At 46.5% G+C, this 16,630-nt stretch overlaps 1 protein-coding gene and 1 non-coding gene across 2 annotated transcripts in view; both read left to right on the top strand.

Annotated features, from left to right (window-relative positions):
• LOC139229981 (glutamate receptor ionotropic, NMDA 2B-like) overlaps positions 1–16,630 on the top strand; it is a 1,420,117-nt gene that overhangs the window by 474,995 nt on the left and 928,492 nt on the right. The gene's annotated exons all lie outside the window — the stretch shown is intronic.
• On the top strand, positions 3,285–3,446 carry LOC139230750 (U1 spliceosomal RNA). Its single transcript, XR_011587981.1, has one exon. It is a non-coding gene; the product is annotated as a U1 spliceosomal RNA (small nuclear RNA).

Here is a 16,630-nt window from a genome sequence, read left to right as displayed (position 1 = left end):
GGATCTTGCGGAGACATCGTTGGTGGTATTTCTCCAACGACTTGAGGTGTCTACTGTACATGGTCCATGTTTCTTAGCCATACAGGAGGGCGGGTATTACTACAGCCCTGTAGACCATGAGCTTGGTGGCAGTTTTGAAGGCCTGGTCTTCAAACACTCTTTTCCTCAGGCGGCCGAAGGTTTCACTGGGGGCGGTGTTGGATCTTGTCGTCAATGCCTGCTCTTGTTGATGGGAGGCTCCCGAGATATGGGAAGTAGTCCACATTATCCAGAGCCGTGCCGTGGAGCTTGATGACTGGGGGCAGTGCTGTGCGGCGAGGACAGGCTGGTGGAGGACCTTTGTCTTACTGGTGTTTAGCGTAAGGCCCATGAATCTATAGCACGGTGGTAGTGTCACACAACATGATGGAGATGTTCTCAGTGTATGACAGGACTTTGTCTCCACAAGGACTATGCGGTAGTCAATACATCTGTGATAGGTGGATTGGTGAGCTCAAGTAGATTTTTCCCTCATGTTGGTTCTCTTAACACCTACTGCAGCCCCAGTCTGGCAGCTATGCCCTTCAGGACTCGGGCAACATTGGTGATACCAAGCCATTCTTGGTAATGGACATTGAAGTCCCCCACCCAGAGCATGTTCTTCCATGGAGGAGGGGCGGTAGGTGGTAATCAGCAGGAGGTTTCCTTGCCCATGTTTGACTTGATGCTATGAGACTTCAGTGGGTCCAGAGTCAATGTTGAGGGCTCCCAGGGCCACTCCCTCCTGACTGTATACCACTGTGCTGCCGCCACCTCTGGTGGGTCTACCAGTGGAACAGGACAGGATGGCGATGAAGGAGTCTGGGGCATTGGCTGAAAGATATGATTCTGTGAGAAAGATTATGTCAGGCTGTTGCTTGAATAATCTGTGGAACAACTCTCCCAATTTTGGCACAAGTCCCCAGATATTAGTGAGGAGGACTTTGAAGGGTCGACTGGGCTGGGTGTCCCTTTTTTGTGTCCGAATCCAGTGGCCTAGGTCGATGTAGGGTGATCCGTCCACTTTATTCTTCTTCTTTTCCTAGCAGTTTGATGCAACTGAGTGGCTTGTGAGGCAATTAAGAGTCAACCACGTTGCTGTGGGTCTGGAGTCGCATGTAGCCCAGACCGGGTAAGGACGGCAGATTTCCTTCCCGAAAGGACATTAGTGAACCAGATGGGTTTTTGCACCAAACCAGATGGGTTTCACAGTCACCATTACTAACGCTAGTTTTTTGTTCCAGATTTATTTAATTGACTGATTTTAAATTCTCCAGCTGCGGTGGTGAGGTGTCTCCACATCGTTATCCAGGCCTCTGGATTAGTCGTCCACTAACATACCGTACCTGCCAATTCTATGCATCTCATCACATCGCCATCTATCCATCCACTGCTGCCACTCACCCTCATCGTTGTGCAATTTGGTGCACCGTCGCAGAACTCACAGATAGTTTAGCATTTCACCTGGTGACTCACACTTCACAAGTGAGCAAGAGCAGCTGGTGACGGCAGGGACAGCAGTGGAGAGTCTGCGTCGGAGGGCGCAGCCCTCTGCAAGCTCAGCTCGGCTGGACACAGACGCCGTACTCCCGGAGGCCGTCGATGAAAAGGAGAGTCATTGACGAGGAGCAGAGGATGTGCGATGCACTGACAGGCCTTCCAAGCACACTGACCACGATTGCGGAGGGAATGGAGCAGTCAGCCTCGAGCATATGTCTGATGATGTCGCAGAGCATTGCGACAATGTCTTCTTGCATGGATAAAGTAGCCAACTCCATGGAATATGAAACGCGACAATCAAATGAGTCCATGCATGGCGTGACCACATGCCAACATGCCTGCCGCCTTAACTAGGATGGCAGATGCCTGAGCCTTGGCATTACAACACCAAAGTATTCTCCAGCAGAGTGGTAGCACTGATGCCATTAATACTTGCCTAACACTTTGATAAGAAACATCAGGTCTTGTTCAGGGGATATGATACCATGACTGGATTAGTAGTCCACTAACATACCATACCCGCCAATTTTATATCACTGGGTAAATTGCAGATCAACTGATTTCTCAAATATAATTGCCTTATCGTGTTCCATGTCAAGTTGCATTTCTGTGTTTTTCATGGAAGGCTTACTCCAAAGCATAGTTATCTCATTAGAGACTGCACCTGCATTTACAAAGTGCTTTACTCCAGCTATCTTACATGGAACTACCACTCTCTTGAGTGACTTCAAGGTATTGTTATCGCCAAACCTAAAGCATGCTGGGCTAGAAATTCACCACCGTAACATAAGTTTTAACACTATTTTTTTTCACTAAAATGAAGTTTTTGTCCTAAAAGTAAACTGCTTAAAATTCCACAAACCTTAAGGATGGCATTGTCAAAATATTGCCATTTTCAGTAGTGCCATACCTAAAAAAAATGTACCACCTAAGTTTGGCCGTTTGGCACCACCGTACTTGCTTCGCAAAACACCATTTTGAAAAGCCTGGCATTGTAGCTTCAAGAATGCCGGTAAGTAAGAAGATCTACAAAAAAGGTAAGTGGAATTTAAAAATCAAAATTCTGCGATTTTGTTGTTAATGCTTTTGTGACGGTTTTCTCAATTTTTTTTAATTTTTGAAATTTTTTTGCTGTTTTTCCCCCTGTATTTTTCGCTATATTGGCCTTGCGGTAAAGTTGGAGAGGACAGCATTTTCCAACACGATTCCTCCAGCAACGCTGTTTTTTAATGACGGATATTTTTTGGCCAAATTTACCCCATTAAAAAATGGCGAAATTTTTCTTACTTTTTTCACTAAAATGGTGTTATTTGTTACATAATGACAGTCTGGCAAAATTCTAGCCTGCAGTACTTTTATATTCCTTTACTGTAATGATATGTTGCCATGATGCAACCTACAGCCTCAATATGTTTAATTACCAGAGAATGGCGTTGCAACGATGCACCTTATAGACTTGGTATATTTACAAACCGTAGCAATGAGTTGCTCTGATGCACCCTATAGGCTTGGTATGTTTAATTCTTGTTGTATTGCCATGAAATGAATGAAAAACTTGCATTTATATAGCGCCTTTCACGACCTTAGGGTGTCCCAAAGCGCTTTACAGTCAATTAAGTACTTTTTCATGTGTAGGAAATGCGACAAACAGTTTTCACACAGCAAGCTCCCACAAACAGCCACGTGATAATGACCAGATAATTGTTTTTAGTGATTGTAATGTAAGCACCTGTGAGTATGCTCACAGGTTGGAAACAAGTCATCTTTGACTTACCTGGCAGGGGAGTGACCATGATCAAGAAGGCGGTTCTCCCAGGTCGAGGCTAGCCCATTGCACTTTGGGTGTGTTGTCACCTGCGACATCCTGGACACGGGACACTCGACTGTAAAATTTGTGATAGTGGGGGAGTGCGTTTGGCTCTTCCCTGAAAAAATGTGTTTAATGTCCAAAGTTTAATTTGTTAATGTGATTTTAGTGCCCCTTTAATAAGGGGGCATTTGTATTAATGTTTCAACTTAAAATAGTTGCAGAGCTGTTGCATTGTGAGTGGCTTAGCCAATCACATGATATTCACAAGACTCAATAAAACCCCAGTCAGTTGGGTCTAGGTCATCCACGATGAGGTACTCAGTTGTGAGCCTCGTGGATGAACTGGTAGTGTGATTGTTAAACCTTTGTTAATAAACCAACAAGTTCTTAATAGCAATGTGTTGCTATGAAATCTTAAGCAGAGAATTCATTACAGTGATATTAGTTGAGGGATAAATATTGGCCAGGCCACCAGGGATAACTCCCTAAATTCTTCTTTGAATAGTTCCATGGGATCTTTTACATCCACCTGAGAGAGCAGACAGGGCCCTGGTTTAACGTGTCATCTGAAAAGTGGCACAGCCGACAGTGCAGCACTCCCTTAGTATTGTGCTGGAGTGCCAGCCTAGAATTAGTGCTCAAGTGCCTGGATTAAGACTTGAACCCACAATCTTTTGACTCAGAGGCGAGAGTGATACCCACGGCTGACCCAATGAAATGCTCTACAGCCTCCATATGTTTACTTACTATAGTAATGTAATTGCCATGATGCACCCTATAGCCTCAGAATATTGTTGTGGTAATATGTTGCTTTGATGCACCCTAATGCTTCAGTTGGTGTACATACTGTAAGAGTGTGTGGCTATGATGCACCCTTTCGACCCATATTATCCAGTAACATGTTGTCATAGAGCTGCTTATAGCATCAGTACTAATCCTTGCTGTAGGAATCTGTTATGGTGATGCATCCTATAGGGGTATGGCGAGAAAGCAGGAATGGGGTACTGAAGTTGAATGTTCAGCCATGAACTCATTGAATGGCGGTGCAGGCTAGAAGGGCCGAATGGCCTACTCCTGCACCTATTTTCTATGTATAGCCTTATTGCATAGAATTACATAGAATATACAGCTCAGAAAGAGGCCGTCCAGTCCATCAAGTCTGTACTGGTGTTTATACTCCTATTCCAGCTACTTCATCTCAGCCTTTCAGCATATCTTTCTATTTGTTTTTCTCTCATGTACTCATCTGGTATCTTTTTTAAAGCATATGAGCTATTTGCCCCAACCACTTCCTGTGGTAGTGAGTTCCACATTCTTACCATTCTCTGGGTAAAGACATTTATCCTTATTCTCTATTGGTACATTTACTGCATTATCGTGTTTTCATGATGCACCCTATAGCTTTTGTATGTTTATTTACTGTAGTAATGTTTCTCCATGATGCAACCACTATGTTTCCTTACTGATCTAATGTGTTGTCCTCAAGCACCCTATATCCTCAGTATGTTTAATTGTTGTAGTCACAATTCTCCCTATAGCTGCAGTATGTTTACTTGTGTTTGTCGTGATGCATTACCATGATGTACCCTCGTGCCTCAGTATTTTTAGCTACCGTAGCGATGCATATTGTATGCCTCTCTGCATAGAATTACATGGAATATCCAGCACATAAATGGGCCATTCAGCCCCTCTAGTCTGTCCTGGTGTTAATTCTCTACACGAGTCTCAGCCTTTTAGCCTATCTCTCTGTTTTTTTAACTCATGTACTCGTCTAGTTCTCTTTTGAAAGAAAGAAAGTCTTGCATTTATATAGTGCCTTTCATGACCACCGGATGTTCCAAAGTGCTTTACAGCCAATGAAGTACTTTTTGAAGTCTAGTCACTGTTGTAATGTGGGGAATGCAGCAGCCAATTTGCGCACAGCAAACTTCCACAAACAGCAATGTGATAATAACCAGATAATCTGTTTTTGTTATGTTGGATCAAGGGATAAATATTGATGAGGACACCGGGGATAACACCTCTGTTCTTCTTCGAAGTAGTGCCATGGGATCTTTTACGTCCACCCGAGAAAGCAGATGGGGCCTCGTTTTAATATCTCATCTGAAAGACGGCAGCTCCAACAGTGCAGCACTCCCTCAGCACTGCACTGGGAGTGTCAGCCTAGATTTTTTGTGCTCGAGTCCCTGGAGTGGGACGTGAACCCACAACCTTCAGCCTCAGAGGCGAGTGTGCTGCCCACTGAGCCGCAGTTGACACTTTAGCACAAAAACTATTTGCCTCAACCACTTCCTGTGGTAGCAAGTTCCACATTCCTACCACTCTCTGACTAAAGAGGTTTCTCCTTATTTCCCTATTGGTACCTTTACTTACTGAAGTAGTGTGTTGCCATGATGCATCCTATAGTCTCAGTACGTCATGCAAATTTGATTTTTTTTACCTCACCCTTCCGATCATATTATTTTTGCTCCGCTAATTGCTGTCAATGTGTTTTGATAACGGCGAGGTGAGGTCAACAAGGCCTCAAGTAGCTCAAGAACATCAAGCCCAGTTGTCAAATAAACCAACTACCGTGCATTATAAATAGCTGATAACTGACACCATCATCTTTGTTAAAGTGTGGCACTGAGATGAACTTTAAAAAGTGACTAAAATTAAATAAACATGTTTTAATACCTTTTTACCATGCAGTAGAAAGTAATTAACAGTGTTATGCCTGTGTGCTTCTTCACAGAAAATCTTCGAAAGATGTCAGAAGAAAAGCCAGACAAAAAGAAGATGACTTGTGGGAACTGTAGGAAGAAGTTACGATGAGACGTCAGCATTGGCTGGGGAATGAGATGCCTAAGGCTCCTCGCAGAATCAGCCGGGCGTCATGGAAGGAGGTGGCAGCGAACGTCACTGCAACTTCCACGGTCCCACGGGCAGCAGACCGGTGCAGGAAGAAGTCCAACGATCTTACGAGAGCTGGGAAGGTGGGTACAGTTTATATAATTCAAAAACTGTGTGTTACTTCATGCAAGCCTGCGACTTTTTCTGCAAGTTGTTTGTGGAAAATGGAATCCAAAGTTAAGTGAGTGGTAAAAATCAGTTGCTATGGGCGCCAGCCTAGTCAAATGTGTTGAATTTCACACCTTTTTGTCTCTGCTACAGAGAAAGCACAATTGAATGGATGTAATGAAGTCTCTACCAGCAATCAGCAACTAATATGATGCTCTCTCTCTTTCACATATTTCTATCTGTGTAGGGTAAACCGAAGCCCCATCTGCCCTCTCAGGTGGATATAAAAGATCCCATGGTACTATTTCAAAGAAGAGCAGGGGACTTTTCCCCAGTGTCCTGGCCAATATTTGTCCCTCAATCAAAATAACAAAAACAATTTATCTGGTCATTATCACATTGCTGTTTGTGGGAACTTGCTGTGTGCAAATTGGCTGGTGCATTTCCCATATTACAACAGTGACTATACTAAAAAAGTACTTCATTGGCTGTAAGGTGCTGAGACGTCCGGTGGTTGTGAAAGGCGCAATATAAATGCAAGTCTTTCTTTCTTTCTTTCTTTCTTTCTTTCTTTCCTTCTTTCTTTCTTTCTTTCTTTCCTCTCTCTCTCTCTCTCTCTCTCTCTCTCTCTCTCTCTCTCTCTCTCTCTCTCTCTCTCTCTCTCTCTCTCTCTCTCTCTCTCTCTCTCTCTCTCTCTCCCTCTCTCTCTCCCTCTCCCTTTCTCTCTCTCTTTCTTCTTTTCTTTCTTTCTCTCTCTCTCTCTCTCTCTCTCTCTCTCTCTCTCTCTCCCTCTCTCTCTCTCTCATCTTCTCTCTCTTCTTTCTTTCTTTCTTTCTTTCTTTCTTTCTTTCTTTCTTTCTTTCTTTCTTTCTTTCTTTCTTTCTTTCTTTCTTTCTTTCTTTCTTTCTTTCTTCTTCTTTCCTTCTTTCTTCCTCTCTCTCTCTCTCTCCTCTCTCTCTCTCTCTCTCTCTCTCTCTCTCCTCTCCTCTTTTCTTTCTCTCTCTCTCTCTTTCTTCTTTCTTTCTTTCTTTCTTTCTTTCTTTCTTTCTTTCTTTCTATCCTTCTTTATCCTTCTTTCTATCCTTCTTTCTATCCTTCTTTCTATCCTTCTTTCTATCTCTCTTTCTCTCTCCGAACACAGATGAGACTGCACACAGGGAGGTTAAAGTAACAGTGACCTCAGTCTTTATTAAGACACTCCAGAGTGAGTAACGGGACTTAGGGGCCGGCTTATATACAGTGCTCCCAAGGGATGCTGGGATCCCTTGGGACGTCAGGGGATGAGCTCCCTGGTGGCGGAACATGGGAGTGCATGCTTTACAGATACACAACATCACTCCCTCTCCAAAGTCAAAGTGAAAACTATTTACAAGGTGAGGTGGTCGGGAGCCTTTCTTTCCCTGGTGGACCGCCTCGGTACAAATGTCTGTTCTGGTGTGTTGGCTGTGCTCTCGCTGGGCTGGCGTGTTGTTGGCCCTGCAGGGCTGCTAGGTGAGCCTGGCCTTTCTGGGCTGTTGGGCGTGATGGGTTTGATTTCCTGATCCTGCGTGGTGTCGTTGATCCTTTGGGTGTGTGTTGTGAGCTCGAAAAAGGTGGTGTCTGCTGTGGGTTGTTCAGGGCAGTCTGTGAACCGCAGCCTCGTTTGGTCCAGGTGCTTTCTGCAGATTTGTTCATTGTCTAATTTGACTACAAACACCCTATTCCCTTCTTTAGCTATCACCGTGCCCGAGATCCACTTGGGACCGTGTCCATAGTTTAGCACATACACACGGTCATTCAGATCAATATCCCGTGACACAGTGGTGCGATCATCGTTTACATTTTGTTGCTGCCGTCTGCTCTCTACCTGATCATGCAGGTTGGGGTGAATCAGCGAGAGTCTGGTTTTAAGTGTCCTTTTCATGAGTAGCTCAGCCGCGGGCACCCCTGTGAGCGAGTGGGGTCTCGTGCGGTAGCTGAGCAGTACTGGGGACAGGTGGGTTTGGAGTGAGCCTTCTGTGACTTGTTTAAGGCTCTGTTTGATGGTTCGTACTGCCGCTCTGCCTGCCCATTGGAGGCTGGTTTAAACGGGGCCGAGGTGACATGTTTGATCCCATTGCGGGTCATGAATTCTTTAAATTCGGCACTGGTGAAACATGGCCCGTTGTCACTGACCAGGATGTCAGGCAGGCCGTGGGTGGCAAATATGGCCCTCAGGCTTTCAATGGTGGCAGTGGTGGTGCTTCCCGACATTATTTCGCATTCAATCCATTTTGAAAAAGCATCCACCACCACCAGGAACATTTTACCGAGAAATGGGCCCGCAATAGTTGACATGGATCCTCGACTATGGTCTGGAGGGCCAGGACCACAAACTTAGTGGTGCATTTCTGGGTGTGTTGCTCAACTGAGTACATACGCTGCATTGCCATACACAGGACTCTAAATCAGAGTCGATACCGGGCCACCACACGTGGGATCTGGCTATCGCTTTCATCATTACTATACCCGGGTGTGTGCTGTGGAGATCCGAGATGAACGTTTCCCTGCCCTTTTCTGGTAGCACTACGCAGTTACCCCACAACACGCAGTCTGCTTGAACGGACAGTTCGTCCTTTCACCTCTTGAACGGCTTGATTGGCTCTTCTATTTCAGCTCCCATGCAGTACACAGTTTTTTACTAGGGACAGCAGAGGATCTTGGCTGGTCCAAGTCCTAATCTGGTGGGCCGTGACAGGTGAGTTATCATTTTCAAACGCTTCCATGACCATCAACAAGTCTGCGGGCTGCGCCATCATCAACAAGTTTGCAGGCTGCGCCATTTCCACCCCCGTGGTGGGCAATGGTAGCCGACTGAGAGCATCCGCACAGTTCTCGGTACCTGGCCTGTGGCGGATGGTATAGTTATTCGCTGATAGCGGGAGTGCCCACCTTTGTATGCGGGCTGAGGCATTAATATTTATCCCCTTGTTTTCAGCGAACAGGGATGTGAGGGGCTTGTGATCGGTTTCCAGCTCAAATTTGAGGCCAAACAGGTACTGAAGCATTTTCTTTACCCCAAACACACACGCTAATGCCTCTTTCTCAATCATGCTGTAGGCCCTCTCGCCCTTAGACAAGCTCCTGGAGGCATAGGCGACAGGTCGCAACTTCCCTGCAACGTTAGCTTGTTGTAATACACACCCGACTCTGTAGGACGACACGTCATATGCTAGCACAAGTCTTTTACACGGGTTATGCAATACAAGCAGCTTGTTGGAGCATAAAATATTTCTGGCTTTCTCAAAAGCAATTACTTGGTTTTTTCCCGATACCCAGTTCTCACCTATGCGCAATAACACATGTAGGGGCTCTAAAAGGTGCTTAACCCCGGTAGGAAGTTACCAAAATAGTTGAGGAGTCCCAGGAACGACCGCAGCTCCGTGACGTTCTGTGGCTGGGCGTGTTCCTGATAGCCTCTGTCTTGGCGTCTGTGGGCCGAATGCCATCCATCGCGATCTTTCTTCCCAAAAACTCCACTTCTGTTGTCATGAAGACACATTTCAACCTCTTCAGCCGCAGCCCTACGCGATCCTGTCGCTGGAGGACCTCCTCCAGGTTTTGTAGGTGCTCGGCGGTGTCCCGACCCGTGACCAATATGTTGTCCTGAAAAACCACCGTGTGTGGTACTGACTTGAGTAGGCTCCCCACGTTTCTCTGGAAGATTGCTGCAGCCGACCGAATTCCAAACGGGCATCTGTTGTAGATGAACAGTCCCTTGTGCGTGTTGATGCAGCAGAGGCCCTTCGAAGACTCCTCCAGTTCCTGCATCATGTAGGCCGAAGTCAGGTCGAGCTTGGTGAACGTCTTGCCTCCTGCCAGCGTCGCAAATAGGTCGTCTGCCTTAGGTAGCGGGTATTGGTCATGTTGCGAGAAACGATTAATAGTTACTTTATAATCGCCGCAAATCCTGACTGTGCCATCACTTTTTAGTACTGGAACAATCGGGCTGGCCCACTCACTGAATTCCACTGGGGAGATGATGCTCTCGCGTTGCAGCCTGTCCAGCTTGATTTCCACTCTCTCCCTCATCATGTGAGGTACCGCTAGCACCTTGTGGTGAATGGGTCGTGCCTCTGGGACTAAGTGGATCCGCACCTTCGCCCCGGAAAAGTTTCCAATGCCTGGCTCAAAAAGGGAAGGACATTTGTTAAGAACCTGGGTACATGAGGCCTCATCGACATGTGATAGCACTCGGATGTCATCCCAGTTCCAGCGCATTTTGCCCAGCCAGCTCCTTCCAAGCAGTGTGGGGCCATTGCTCGGGACAATCCAGAGTGGCAGTTCGTGCACCATGCCCTCGTAGGTGACCTTGACCATAGCGCTGCCCAGGACAGTGATAAGCTCTTTGGTGTACGTTCTCAGTTTCGTGTGGATGGGGCTCAGGGCTGGTCTGAATGCATTGTTGCACCACAGTCTCTCAAACATCATTTTACTCATGATGGATTGGATGGCACTAGTATCCAGTTCCATGGCTACGGGTAAGCCATTCAATTTTATGTTTAGCATTATAGGTGGACATTTCGTCGAAAATGTGTGCACTCCGTGTACTTCAGCATCTGCCTCCTCTCTCTGAGGCTCGAAATTGTTTTGATCCACCATGGATCGCTCTTCCTCTGCCACGTGGTTAGCAGGTTTTGCAGAGCTTGCAGCTCGTTTGCAAGCTCATTGGAGGTGCCCCATTGTTCCACAGCTCTTGCAAACATACCCTTTGAAGCGGCATGAACAGGCTGAATGGAAGCCCCCCCCAATGCCAACAAGGTGCGAATTGCCTTGCATTCATCCTTTGTTGGGGACTCAGTCATCTGGGTCACCTGAGGCCTGCTGGCAGTTGCAGACTCGTGGGTTCTGCCCTGTATATTTCTGCTAGCAAACACAGTTCCAGTTAATTTATGAATATTGCTAGCACTTGTGTGCTGAGAGATTTGTTTGGTGTTATCACTGGTGGACATAAACACTTGTGCTATTGCAATGGCCTTACTGAGGGTCGGTGTCTCTACAGTCAAAAGTTTTCATAGGATGGTCTCGTGGCCAATGGCCAGTACAAAAAAGTCTCTGTGCATTTGCTCCAGGTAGCCATTAAACTCACATTGTCCTGCAAGTCGCCTTAGCTAGGCGACGTAGCTCGCCACTTCCTGACCTTTCGATCGCTGGCACGTGTAGAACCGATACCTCACCATCAGCACGCTCTCCCTCGGGTTGAGATGCTTGCGAACCAGTGTACACAGCTCCTCATATGACTTATCTGTGGGTTTCACTGGAGCCAGAAGATTCTTCATGAGGCTGTAGGTCGGTGCCCCGCTCCTTTTTGCAGCGCTTCCTTCTCCGTCCAGCTCATTGGCTACAAAGTACTGGTCTAGCCGTTCAACATAGGCTTCCCAGTCCTCACCCTCCGAGAACTTCTCCAGGATGCCCACAGTTTGTTGTATCTTTGCGTTGGATTCGTATTCTCGTTGCCAGTTATTGTGTTCCTAACACAGATGAGGCTTCATACAGGGAGGTTAAAGTAACAGTGACCTCAGTCTTTAATAAGACACTCCAGAGTGAGGAACAGGCCTTCGAGGCTGGCTTATATACAGTGCTCCCAAGGGATGCTGGGATCCATTGGGACTTCAGGGGATGAGTTCCCTGGTGGCGGAACATGGGACTGCATGCTTTACTGATACACAACACTTTCCTTCTTTCCTTCTTTCTGTCCTCATAATGCCCAGGAGTGGGTGATAATGGATAGGAGGGGGATATTCCTCTCCTGAGATAGCTTAACCCCCACCCCACCAATGGGACAGGGCCCTGCAGCTGCTGGGTTACAAGGCTGTCCCATCTGGGATCCAGGCAAGGTGTGTGTCACATCATAAGAGCATAAGAGTTAGGAGCAGGAGTAGGCCATTCTGCCTGTCGAGCCTGCTCTGCCATTCAAGAAGATCATGGCTGATCTTCTACCTCAATTCCACTTTCCCGCCCAATTTCCATATCCCTTGATTTCCTTAGTGTCCAAAAATCTATCTCTTTCAACCTTGAATATATTCAACGATTCAACTGTTTGGTGTAGAGAATTCCAAAGATTCTGAGTGAATAAATTCCTCCTCATCTTAATCTTAAATGGCCGATCCCTTATCGTGAGTCTATACCTAGACTCTCCAGCCAGCGGAAACAAACTCTCATCATCTACACTTTCAATCCCCCTCATAATTTTATGGGCTAAACATTCAGTATATCCTGGTTTGAGGTGGTGTTACCATCTGGTTGCTAATTTTAGCGCTGGGCGATGTTTACCGCCTCCACTCGGGATATTCACCTTTAGTGCCCCAAAAGGGGAGTGGAGCACTAAGGGAAGTGTTCCACATCCCTCTCCGGGCAAAACCCTGATTCCTGGGGCGTTATCGCGGGAATGCTGCTGAAGTTCTGGTGCTAGGAAACCGGCACCTTAGCACCTAAAGGGAAGGTCAGCTGGACCATCCGGAAGTTAAAGAAATGCCGAGGCACCTAAACAACAGTGTCCAGCATCTAGGAGAGTTGTATTAATGGGAAAAAAATCATTTTAACTGCCCACCTGCTCCCCCTCGGACATATCGCCCCGGCAACTTCTCCGTGACGCCTGCTTTCCTTGTCGGAAATAGCGGCAGGCGCTACGGCAAGCCAAAGTAGTCAAGCTCACGACCGCGGTGCTACAAGGGTGTTGTACATTTATAGAAGTCACCAGGTGGGTGGCGCTAGAGTGCGCGTAGCTAACTATTAGCGCCGCTGCTAAACCTCCACTGAAGGTCGCGAGAGGCGCAGCCAGTACAGCACACAGTCGGTAAGAGCTTAGCAACCCGTTCGCGCCTCTCTCGGACGCTAATGGACGGCGCTAACCAACCGAATTTTTAGCCCTATATGTTTCAATGAAATCACCTCTCATTCTTCAAAACTCCATACAGTATAGGCCCAATCTACTCAATCACTCCTCATAGGACAACCCTCTCATCCCAGAAATCGTCCTCTGGCTTTGCCTTCTGGACAGACAGAGAAGTTGTAAACATTAAGGAGGGACACCTGAGACTTGTGAATTGCATGTGTGCACCATGGGCCACAAGGTTCAAATCATTTTTGTGGGAAAAGAAATTTTGAGTAGGAAGATGCTCCACCCCCGAGAGCTCACCCTTCTCGCCATCTCCCAGCCCCTCCGGCCCTGCGCAAGGCACATGCGCCTCCCCTCTCACAGGCATCCACCAAGCTGCTGCCGCGGGGCCTATGAGACAGGACTCGTAGGCCCATAAATGATGCCTTTGACAGTGTCATTGCAACATGAGATCGCAATAGCTGCGGCAAAATTTATTCGTGTCCGCGGCACAAATCCAGCCATTTCTCGGCACGCACTGAATGGGGTGGCTGACCCATTGTGCGAGACTAATGGCGGAGCAGCGCAAATCATCCAGCAATTTGTGGTGATTCGCAACTCACGGCGCATCTGTTCCCACCTACTCACCTCTACAAATTACTGGGCTTTTTACGCATTAATAATGGCAGTCGCCGTGAAATTGCCATTATTTTCCCAGCAATACTTGTCCGAATGTCTTGCCATGATGCATCCTATAGCCTCAGCAGAGTTACTTATTGTAGTAATGTGTTGCGTTATTGTGTACAGGGTCCATTGTTGTGTATTCTGTCCCTCACTTGTTGTGTACATGGACCGTTATTTATCGTGTACAGTGTTCATCCTTTGTTGTGCAAAGCGTGCATTCATTGTTGTGTACAGGGGTCCATTCATTATTGTGTACAGCGTTGTAGAATTTGTTGTCTACAAGACGTAAAGTGTCCTTCTTTAATTGTCTCCAGGGTCCATTCTTTGTTCCATACAGACTCCTTTATTTACTGTGTACAGGGTTCGTTATTTGTTGTTTACAGCATCCATTCCAAAGTTGTGCACGTGATGTATGATTTCTTGTTTACATAGTCAATTCTTTGTTGATTAAAAGGTCTGTTGTTTGCAGTGTACAGGGGCCATTATTTGTTGCGTACATTGTCTCTTTCTTGTGTACAGTGTCCATTCTTGACAACCAAAGTTACAAAGAGAGATTGCGCAAATTAGGGTTGTGTTACCTAGAATTTAGAAGGTTAAGGGGTGATCTGATTGATGTTTTCAGGGTATTAAGGGGAACAGGTAGGGTAGATAGACAGAAACTATTTCCGCTGGTTGGGGAACCTAGGACTAGGGGGCATAGTCTAAAAATCAGAGCCAGACTTTTGAAGAGTGAAATTAGGAAACACTTCTACACACAAAGGCCGCAATTTTGCCTACCGGGTCGGGAGAGAGGCTGCCGGGATCTATAGTGAGGTTCCGGCCCACTGCCGGTTCCAGCCTGCTCTCTACAAGTGATTTTACCTTGACTGGGCTTGTTAAGCCTGCCCAGTGAGGTTCCCGCCCAATTCAAAGGAAGCGGGTCTGATGATGTCATTTGATGATGTGTCATCAGCCGGCTTCCTTAAAGGGACCATGTCCAATATTATCGTGCATAGTTGTACAGTGTTCTACAGCATTGAGCTGCTTCAAACACTGACGAGCACTGCACAAAGTTGCATGGCTGTACCCAGGCTCTCCCATGAGCATGCAGGGAGGTTTTCTTCCCTTCCAATGGGCGAAAGCGACTTCCCCAGGAGACAAACACAGCCTGCTTGTACATTGCACATGAGGGCACAAGCAGGGATGTCATCAGGAGGACCTGGCTGCAGTGGCGCAAATCTTTCAATGTTCTCAGTAGATCACGAAATGTTACTGCAAAGCCACACTCCACTTCATCCTGCTGTGCCGCTCATCACAACCCCATCACTCTGCCTTCACTACCCTACTCCTGCACATCCTTACTCACACCAACTTATCTTGCATCTCCACCAATCCCTCTCTCTCTATCTACATTATCACTTCTCCATCTCATTAGTCATTCTTCACACTCACCCTCATCCTAGTCCAATCATAGCAACTAACAACACACAAGGGTAGGCACTTGGATGTATTCGCCAATGTTCATGTAATGTTTCTGTTAATGTCGTATCAAACATTGAAATCTTTATTTTCAGCACTTTGCCTTCTTGGACAGATTTGTGTCCACCTTTGGAAGTGGCTTATTGAGTTGCAGTGAATGGTGAGACATAACAGTTCCGCCCCCGCCCCCCCCCCCCCCTCCACATAATGGTTATGAGTGTGAAAGGAATGGCTTGGGCCTTAAGGTGTTGGTGTAGGGTGGTGCCAACCTGGCACATCAAGTGGCAGCCAGGGTGTACAATGTCAAGTGATGTAAATCTGATCATGCTGAGACAATCCCAGGCCTTCTAGGCAGCATTGTGGTCAGGCACTGATGCCCTGTGTTCTATGGAGAAGGTTGGTGCTGCTGGTGTTCCTGGTGATGCTGGTGTGCGTGGTGATATCCGTGTTTGGGGCTGATTATGATGGGATTCTGAAGTCTGAGGTGAGATTTTTTTCAAGGGCACCGATACTGATGGAATAGATGGCAGGTGAGGTTGAGATGACAGAAGCGATCTGTCAATGGTGAGAGAGGTTGTTCCAAGGAGGTGACAGTGGATAGAGAGTTTACTCCAAACACTTCCAACTTGCATACAGCTCAAATGTGCCTTCCAAATCCTGAAGGCTCCAGCTTCTGATACTGGAAAGTGAACAACTGTGAAATGATATCTTTTATAACACATTTGCAGCTGTCAGCTATTCAGAAGAATGGATACTGATGGAACACCTAACCTATTTACCTGACGTGATCCACGAGCTCTGTGAACCTCGTGAAAAAACTGGAAAAATGGTAAGTACGGCGCAAAATGGTGTTTTAACAATCTCTTAATGATCTAAATTGCCTCCCCTGCCACTTGGTGTCGGGTCTGTTAACTGCTGACAGACCCGACACATGGGAGACCAGCGGGGAGGTGGGTTGGAAGCGGGCTCCCAACCCGCTGTCAATCATTTCTATTTTGACAGCTGACCCACCTGCAATCCTGCCCTCTCGGCCTTTGTAAAATTCCAGTCAAAAGGTGGTAAAAGTTTGGAACTCTCTTATGAAAATGGCAATTGATGCAAGATCAATTATTAAATTTAAATTGGAGATTGCTAGATTTTTGTTAACCAAAGGTATAAAGGGATATGGTCCAAAGGCTGATATATGGAGTTAGATCACAGATCAGTAACAATGTAATTGAATGGTGGAACAGGCTCAAGGGGCTGAATGCCCTACTCCTGTTTCGATGTTCTGTACAGATTTGTGTGCAGTGTGTATTCTTCATTGTGTACTCTGTGTATTCTTT

Source organism: Pristiophorus japonicus, chromosome 19, assembly GCF_044704955.1.
Source record: "Pristiophorus japonicus isolate sPriJap1 chromosome 19, sPriJap1.hap1, whole genome shotgun sequence".
Taxonomy (NCBI): Eukaryota; Metazoa; Chordata; class Chondrichthyes; family Pristiophoridae; genus Pristiophorus; species Pristiophorus japonicus.
This window is presented reverse-complemented; position numbering and strand designations above follow the sequence as displayed.